An 8954-nucleotide genomic window follows, 5' to 3' on the forward strand; every position below is an offset into this window, starting at 1 on the left:
AACCATTTTGTTAATACAACTGGGGAACTGATAGCCAAACTTCATACGTTGAATTTGTTCTAACATATTTTTCAGTCCTCGCCCATTTCAATAAAAGAGCCCATCTTGAAACTTGTGTTAAGCAGCCATCTGCGTTAAGAAACTATCTGAAAACACATCACATCGTTTATAACTTTATAAATGGACAATAGAGAATATATTATTTATTATTTTCATGTTGTAGGTGCTATATCATTGTTACAAGTGTCATGTTTCGCTATTTTTACATTTTTTTATTATAAATAACTAAAATTAATGAATCCCACACATAAATAAAAAAAATCTTTGTGTAAATATCTTGAGAATGTAATGTGTTTGCACACCAAATTCATGAGTCACGTTTATATTCCTATCTTATCAAATCCATGGAATTGGCATGTTGACTGTGCGTGGCTAGATGAGAGTTGCACAGACAGAAAACTTGTTGGCAACATCCACCTGGCATAATGTTATGGAGTGTTCAGCTCATCAGTTCTGTCAGTCGTCAGTCATTCTCCAGTAATTTCGGGGTATGTTTTGCTAGTACATTTGTACATAAGTAACATGTATATCAAATTATTTTGTTGTAATTTTTTGTGGGCATATTTTTCAAGGTATAATGTTTACATTTCAAAGCAGAAATAATTTTGGTGGGAAGCCAACTTTGAGATAGCACCTTTAATATTAGAAAATAAAACATGCAGTAGTATTTAATGTTGTTTCTTCATTTTTGTGTTTATGTTTATTCTGTTTAATCACACGACATAGTAGTCGTTTGGCCATGTTTAGTGTTTCCAGTCAGTGCTACACAACAGGTACTTGTTATATTTGGACAAAGAAGCGCACACAATAATGAATGTGGTATGTGTAGGAATGGATTATAATTATGTGAAATTTGTGCAATGGGACGGATTAAGTTTGTTTTGAACCAGCTGATGACTAGTTGTCTCTATTAGAATGGGAACTGTTTTGTAGCATGAGTTCTTTGGCGACACATTTTTATTCATAGAGAAACAGTAGATGTTTGTAATGTCAATGTCATGGGAAGTAAACGTTCTTAGCTTCTTGAAAGATTGAACTAGACTTTATTATGAAGTTTAGAATCTAAACAAATTAAGTCATTTATCTTCAATAGGTCAGTTATCTAGAACAGTGAAAGGTAAATTTGTATGTCCTAGTAATAGCAGACTGTACATCTAGAACCATGAAAAGTAGGACATCGTGACTTAGTAACAGTACACAAAACTGTTATCCCAAGTTGTACTTGCAGGGTGTATACTACCAAATCAAATCCCATAGACGACAATAGTAACATATGTGGCTAAAACTCCTACCTGCAACGTATCAACCGACATAAACGCCACGGATATAAATACTACCACCCCTCACACTTAAAGTGAATCGGGAAAAAATGGGGGTCAAGCTGCTCGTTTCTGAGATAACAGGTAGTGTCTATGACTACCCTAGTTTCGCACAAAATTCGAGTACTTTTTTTTACAGGTACCCCATACATGTTTCAAGCACAAGGCTACTTGACACATTGGTACTAGATGAAATAAAATTGCACATTTTTTTTACCCAGATGAAACTATTATTTTTTACAACCAACACACTCACATTTATAACCAATTACAGGACTTGTGGTGTTCACTTCTCTATTAAAAGTTGGGTGCACCTCGAACTTTGACCCAGCCGGAAGTTATTTGGTTTAGTACTACCTGCAAGATTTGTTCATTAAATATTTTGAAACTTTAACGACCACTCGTATATAGAATTCTCAAAGTTGTATTTTAATATTTAGTGTCGAATGTTATGATCTAAATGTATTAACTTTTATTATATGAGAGAGAGAGAGAGAGAGAGAGAGAGAGAGAGAGAGAGAGAGAGAGAGAGAGAGAGAGAGAGAGAGAGAGAGAGAGAGAGAGAGAGAGAGAGAGATGGCAATACATTTAAATGATTTCAGGGCAGTTCCACTGTGATGGACGTACACATTGGACGACTAAAATACTAAATAGTAAAAAAGTAAATATAAATTTAAAAAAGTTAATAATGGCTTCATTTACCGTAATCATTAGTTGGAGTTTTATATTAGGCCCCATAAAAATATATTTGTCTTGACAGAAATTGTGGAATGGTGCAAAGACGTGTGATGGACATACGTGCAGAATTACTGAAAAGCCAATGTCATGAACATAGTATCAAAAGTTTGTGAATCGTTAGTACTCACGTAATTAATTACTATTTCTACATACAGTTTGAACATCAGGGAAAAGCATCACTGCATATTCAGATTTTAATGAAGTAACTGGACCTAACTGATACATGTAAAATATTGTGACGGACGTACATAAAATGTGACGCACGGACGTGTCCGATTTGAATGAATTAATTTTAACATAAGATCAATACAGTATTACTGGTCTACCCAAAACCTCATAATTAGTCTTTAATGGTAAAATACAATAATAATTCACGGAAAAAAAAAAAAGAAGAATAATGAAGATATAAGTTTTCCAAAACAAACACATTTAGAGCACATTGATTAATAAATAACTATCGGTAATTAGATGTCAAACATTTTGAAAACTCAGATACAATCTTCGGAGGATATTTGTTACATTTTCCCATGCACTTTCATGACAGCACTTAACATAACCTTTAATATACATTATGAGGGGCTGGTTGGAATGGAAAAATAGGGATCCTCGGAGTGGGGTGTTTCCAGTTCTATGACTTTAGAACATCAACCGAGCGCTCTACCAGATCCATGTTTTCATGCTATTATTTGCACACCTATTCCTTTTTTCTTTTCTTTTTTAATCTCTGCGTTTAAGAAAAACAGGCTTTCTATGGCTATCAGAACTGCCAGTGCTAGAGGCCTAGGGCCGTAGTGCGACCAGTGTGGGGACCGGCCTCGGTGGCGTCGTGGCAGGCCATCGGTCTACAGGCTGGTAGGTACTGGGTTCGGATCCCAGTCGAGGCATGGGATTTTTAATCGAGATACCGACTCCAAACCCTGAGTGAGTGCTCCGCAAGGCTCAGTGGGTAGGTGTAAACCACTTGCACCGACCAGTGATCCATAACTGGTTCAACAAAGGCCATGGTTTGTGCTATCCTGCCTGTGGGAAGCGCAAATAAAAGATCCCTTGCTGGCTGTCGTAAAAAGAGTAGCCTATGTGGCGACAGTGGGTTTCCTCTAAAAACAGTGTCAGAATGACCATATGTTTGACGTCCAATAGCCGATGATAAGATAAAAAATCAATGTGCTCTAGCGGCGTCGTTAAATAAAACAAACTTTACCAGGGTGGGACCAGAGTGAGATGTTTGATTAGAAAACCTAACGGAAATATGGATCTGGTTTCCAAAGTATTTGACTGCCTACCGTTATCATTAGTAACCATTAGATATATTTATAACATCCTCACCATCATCTTCAGTTTAATATATTGTAGACTATTTTGGAGACAGTCTGAATTTTGAAAATAACTTTGTACGTTCTAGACATTGTCATGCGATGCGACAATGCCTTCTCGGTGTTTATTACAAATTCATTCATTGGGATTGTTTAGAACGTTTTTAACTCTATAATGTATGTTAACAGAAATCTCACATTATAATTCCCTGCTCCCTAGGCCTATCTCAAGATTTTATTTAGTAAACTAGACAGAAACACTGTTTATTATAGCCTTACAGTAAAGGTCATAACATCATTAGAGAGCGTGTACAAATATATGTCCCCATCAACACAATAAAGATCTGTATCCACTTCCTAAATGGTTCAATGCTGAGATGGGTTCAGGTAAAAGGCTTTTTAGTGTATTTAAACACGTTTACTAAATTTTGTTTGGACATATTCACAATAATGTTTAGTGTAACGGACGGACGTACCAAAATGATGTACGTCTGTCACACACTTTGTGAACATCTGTGTATGATTACTTCGAAAAGTATGTATGCATATTGCTTTTATGAGAGTTTTTATTTATAATATGATACTATAAACCTGTGCGGTTTCTCCTTTGTTGTTAAAACAAAACTTTTAATAACATTTTGTAACGGACGTACAATGCTAATGAGGTCATGTAAGGAAGGCCTGTACAACCCCCCCAACATTATCAGTGTGAGAAGTGTTATTTATAATAGTTTATGCATGCTTGCTTATTTTAATTTTTTAAAAACATAACAATAATAATATTGCTTTAACTTTAAAAAATGAAATTTTACTGTTTGGTCCCTGTTTTGTGATTTTCATCATCCTTCTGAGTACCCCATTTTTCAGTCCAAAAATTTAACAATGGAATATATATTTTTAAAACGTTTTATAGATTATTAAACTTCAATGTTATAGCATTTAAACGGTGCCAATTATTGCAGTTTAAACCGATATTCATAAATTGAGTAGGAGGTTGACCTTTTGATGGAATTGCCCTTCAGCCAAGTGAAAACGGCTTAATACTTTAAAAAGTCGGTATTCTGTAAATCCAAACATTAAAGGCAAAGCACTTATTCAGACTGTGCAGAAGATCTATAGTAACTATACACAGGAATACAGAATCCCATATTTGTATTCATATTTGTATTACTACCAAACAGTTATATAGGGATCCAAACGAATCACTACACATTTTTACATGGATTACAACTAATATTGCGAGTAGAATGATGGAGATACATGGTGAACAGGTTTGAGGCCAGCTAATCATGTCTGAACGTATCCAATATCTCCCCCCAAAACAAATATTTATATTCACTACCTCTAGTGGGTGGGGTGGGGTGGGGCACAAGCCATATGTTTGCCTTTATTTATGAACAACATTGGCCAAGAAAACGTACAGTTTGGTCCCCGGCGCCCACGTGTCCTACGGATCTGTTTGGGTGTTTCATTAAAATTAGGATACCATATTGCCTTCAAAATGCCATGGATCACACGTGATATGTTTACATCCGCCTTTGTTGGGCACTCCTAAGTTCCCCGGGAATATTTATCAAAGAATAGGTGTAATATGAAAGAAAAAGGTCTTTAGAGTTTAAATATATATATATATATATTTTTTTTTTTTTCAGGAATGCTTTTTGAAGGGAAAGGTGACTCCCCCCAAAATATAAATAAATAATAATTATAAAATAAAAAAAGGAGTACTGTTTCTAGGCCTACACACGTAAAGATTTTGATAATTGTGAATAACCCCATGACGTGTTGAACTAAAATTAAATAAGAATCGTGACAAATGCTGGATAAATATCTATACTCCGATTCAGTCTCCTCATCACCACCCCAATCAGTCAGTCAGTGTCTCTCTGTCTCTGTCTCTCGGTCTCTCTCTCTCTCTCTCTCTCTCTCTCTCTCTCTCTCTCTCTCTCTCTCTCTCTCTTTTCTCTCTCTCTCAACCAAAAATTCTGATGTGGGTTTATTTTACCTTTACTTCACTTCGTAAAATTAAAAAAATAAAAATAATAATATCACAGATACAGATACTATGTGATATGTGCATTTGCCTTTTTTAAAACCCGCTCTTGGTCGGTGATGTATGTCAGATTCGAAACGGATGCATGGGGCAATATTCGTAGTATCCTTGCGCCACTGTAATAACCTGACAATGGGCGTTGTTAAACTGCGCAGTTTGTTTTGTACGTGAAGGCTAAGTATATTATCATTTTCATTGTTCGAACGTGTATAATGTAATTATATTATTACTACATATTATGTAGTATGAATAATATATTTATCTTAGAAAACAAATGCTATAATTAAAATTATCACCATGTAATTATTACGTGGCAAAACTGAGTTGCAATGAATCTTTCTGAGATGTTGAGATTTACGATTTGATTTTGTACTTTCCTTCTTTTTTTTTTTCACCTGTTGGCATTGCTACTCTTATTACTAATATCTGAATGATTAGTTTATACAAATTTGACACAACAGTAATTTGCTTATTTTTACTTGTTTAAGTAGTTACTGCGCCATTTTATGTTAGTAGGTCTCTAAAATGGCGCATGTCGTGGACTTTGTAAAGGTCGTATTTCTGTCTGTACAATTTTAATTTCACGTGCGTGTCTGATCTTGTATTTTCAATGCATTTTGTTCACTCCTAGGCGACATAGATGCATTAATTCTGTTAACATAGCTATATATATATATGAATAGAAAGTGTTGCTGGCACATCTCCTCTAAAGTAGTAAGGCTTAAGATGATATATTTTAAAAAGAAAATGTCACAAGCCTTCTTTAAAAGTCATATATCCCTCTTGAATTAAAGATATATATATATATGGTACAGTTGAAATAATATAGTTTGTCAACATTGACAGCAGCGACAAATATACAGAGCACAAGAAAATATTTAAATGATAATAAATAAGTACATATTGTTTGTGGGTTTTTAAAATTATTATTTGTGCTTATTTGTTACTAAACGTATAATACTGTAAATGAAAAATATTGTTTGTTTGGGGTTTTTAATTTTATTTAATTTGTGATTATTTGTCTTTAATTTAGTTCTACAATACTACAAATGAACAACAAATAAAATCAACTGAATCTCGTTAGTAGTTTTTTTTCGGCAAAATCTAATTGATAACTATAGATGTAAGAATACATGTTTATTTGCCATTAAAATATTGTTTTTTAAAAACTATTTTTGGTTTGAAGCGATATTTACAACTAGACCGTATTAATTTATTCAGTGCTTCAATGGAAGACCAATATAATTGTCATACATGCTTCATTTAAATTACACATTTCTATCTCTACATGTTTTCTGACCTAATTATATTGTTATTAAATATATTAATTGTTAAAATGAAATCGATATACAAAAAAACACAAACACACACCCCCCCCCAAAAAACCACAAAAAAACCCAACAACCCATCATCATTTAATTTTTGTTATATGAAGTCCTAGAATGAGGAAGGAAGGAAATGTTTTATTTAACGACGCACTCGACACATTTTATTTACGGTTATATGGCGTCGGACAGTTAATAGTTAAGGACCACACAGATATTGAGAGAGAAAAGGCGTAGCGCTCATTACGCACAGTACACATAGTACGCATATGCGTAATGCAAAAAAAAATCCGGGAATAGGTCGAGGCTGTTTGTAATTGTTCTGTAAAATATCCTCTTAAAATTGACTCAAAATAGATAGAACAAAATGCCTCAGAAAAGGCTCAGAATGCATCTACAGGCGTCCTGCGTTTCAAAATTTTCACGGGGGGAAGCCCCCCCCCCCCCCCCGAATCCCCTCACTCGTAATGTTAAAATATTTCTGGCTACGCCCCTGGAGAGGAAACCTCGCAGTCGCAACTTCATGGGCTACTCTTTTCAATTAGCAGCAAGGGATCTTTTATATGCACTGGCTGGAGCGAGAAATGAAGTCCTAGAAGTCAGAAAATTCTGATGCAAGCGACTTGGGTGGGGTGGGGGGGGGGGGGGGGTCTAGGCTATATATTAATTTGACTTTCAACTAGCATGGGTGGGGGAGCAATGTATTTCCTCAGAGTTGGGGATAATGCTGTATATAATAAGGAACCATTTGCGCAGTTGTCACGGTGTACAAAAATCAAAGCATAAAATTAAAATAATATATTCTTTTTTTAATCTGCAAAAGAGAATTCAATTATTTTATAAACGTATCTTTATACAAGTGGAGCTTGGTTGTGACGGCAAACAACTTTGCAAACACTCTACAAAGTGAAATAGATCGCGACCACGTATGCTTTAACACATTTAAAATAGCAACAACATACTATTTAACGTCATTCCACGGGACCAGCCGTAGCAACGCGAGTTGTTCATTTCTCGATAATTTTAATTGTTTTTATGTAAAGACATTGTAATGATCGGCAATCCAAATTAACATTCGCATTCGTATTATTGTCCTTCAATTTTTTTTAATTTCTTTTAACAAAAATAAAAATAATAAATCACAGCACCAGAATGTCAAATTTCTATTAAACGGAACAAAAAATCAGTTCATACAATCCACGTAGGCCTACGTTAGTGTTTATCGTATATAGCATACCATTTTTTTTTTTTTTTTTTTTTTTTTTTTTTTTTTTTTTTTTTTTTTTCTTTTACATATGCGAAAATCATGACACCAGGGGATAATATTTCGAAATCTGAGGTAACCGGAAGTCGGTTCACGTGGTTTTTACCTAGGTAACCAATCGTTCGGTTACGTGAATTATATTTGCGTAACCTGTGTAGATTACCTGATCGGTTACCTCAAAGTTACGTTGAAATTATATTTTAAATACATAATTTTTAGCTCAAACATAAAGTTAAAACAAAATACAAAAGAAAACGTTTTATAAAACAGTTTTTTTAATGCTTGCAAATCGAAAGAAGTGACTTGTAGATGTTTCTTTTGTTTTCGTAAGATCGTAGCGTTGTAGATTTATTATTATTATTATTATTATTATTATTATTATTGACCACTTGCCATCGGGATCACAAAAAGTAATTTTTAGTTGCCCGAATCTAAAAACCACTGTTCTCGGGCATCGGGCCACCGTATTCTAGAACCTCTGTGCAGTTTGCGGAAGTTAACACTATTGTAAAAGGACTAAATATCAGCCCAGTACTGAAACAAAATAGATACATTTGGAGGGGAAATGCCCATTCCCTGGTGCATAATTAGACTAATAATTTTCTTTTATAAATAACAAATAAAGGTTACCATTTGTCACTATGTAAAATTTAGTATACAGCAGATTAAAAAAAAAAAAAACCTCACCAAAAACCCAAACAACAAATGTCCAGTTCCTCTGAACTATAAAACAGGCTACTCATTGGTGCATGATTAGATTAATAAAAATAAATCTTATAATAACATAAAAAGAAAGACCACAATTTGACACTGATATTTTGCAGTGGCGATGCAACTTTCAATTTATCGATGGTACTTCTATACTACAGTGACGTTCCAAAT

The sequence above is a fragment of the Gigantopelta aegis genome, chromosome 10, assembly GCF_016097555.1.
Source record: "Gigantopelta aegis isolate Gae_Host chromosome 10, Gae_host_genome, whole genome shotgun sequence".
Lineage (NCBI taxonomy): Eukaryota > Metazoa > Mollusca > Gastropoda > Neomphalida > Peltospiridae > Gigantopelta > Gigantopelta aegis.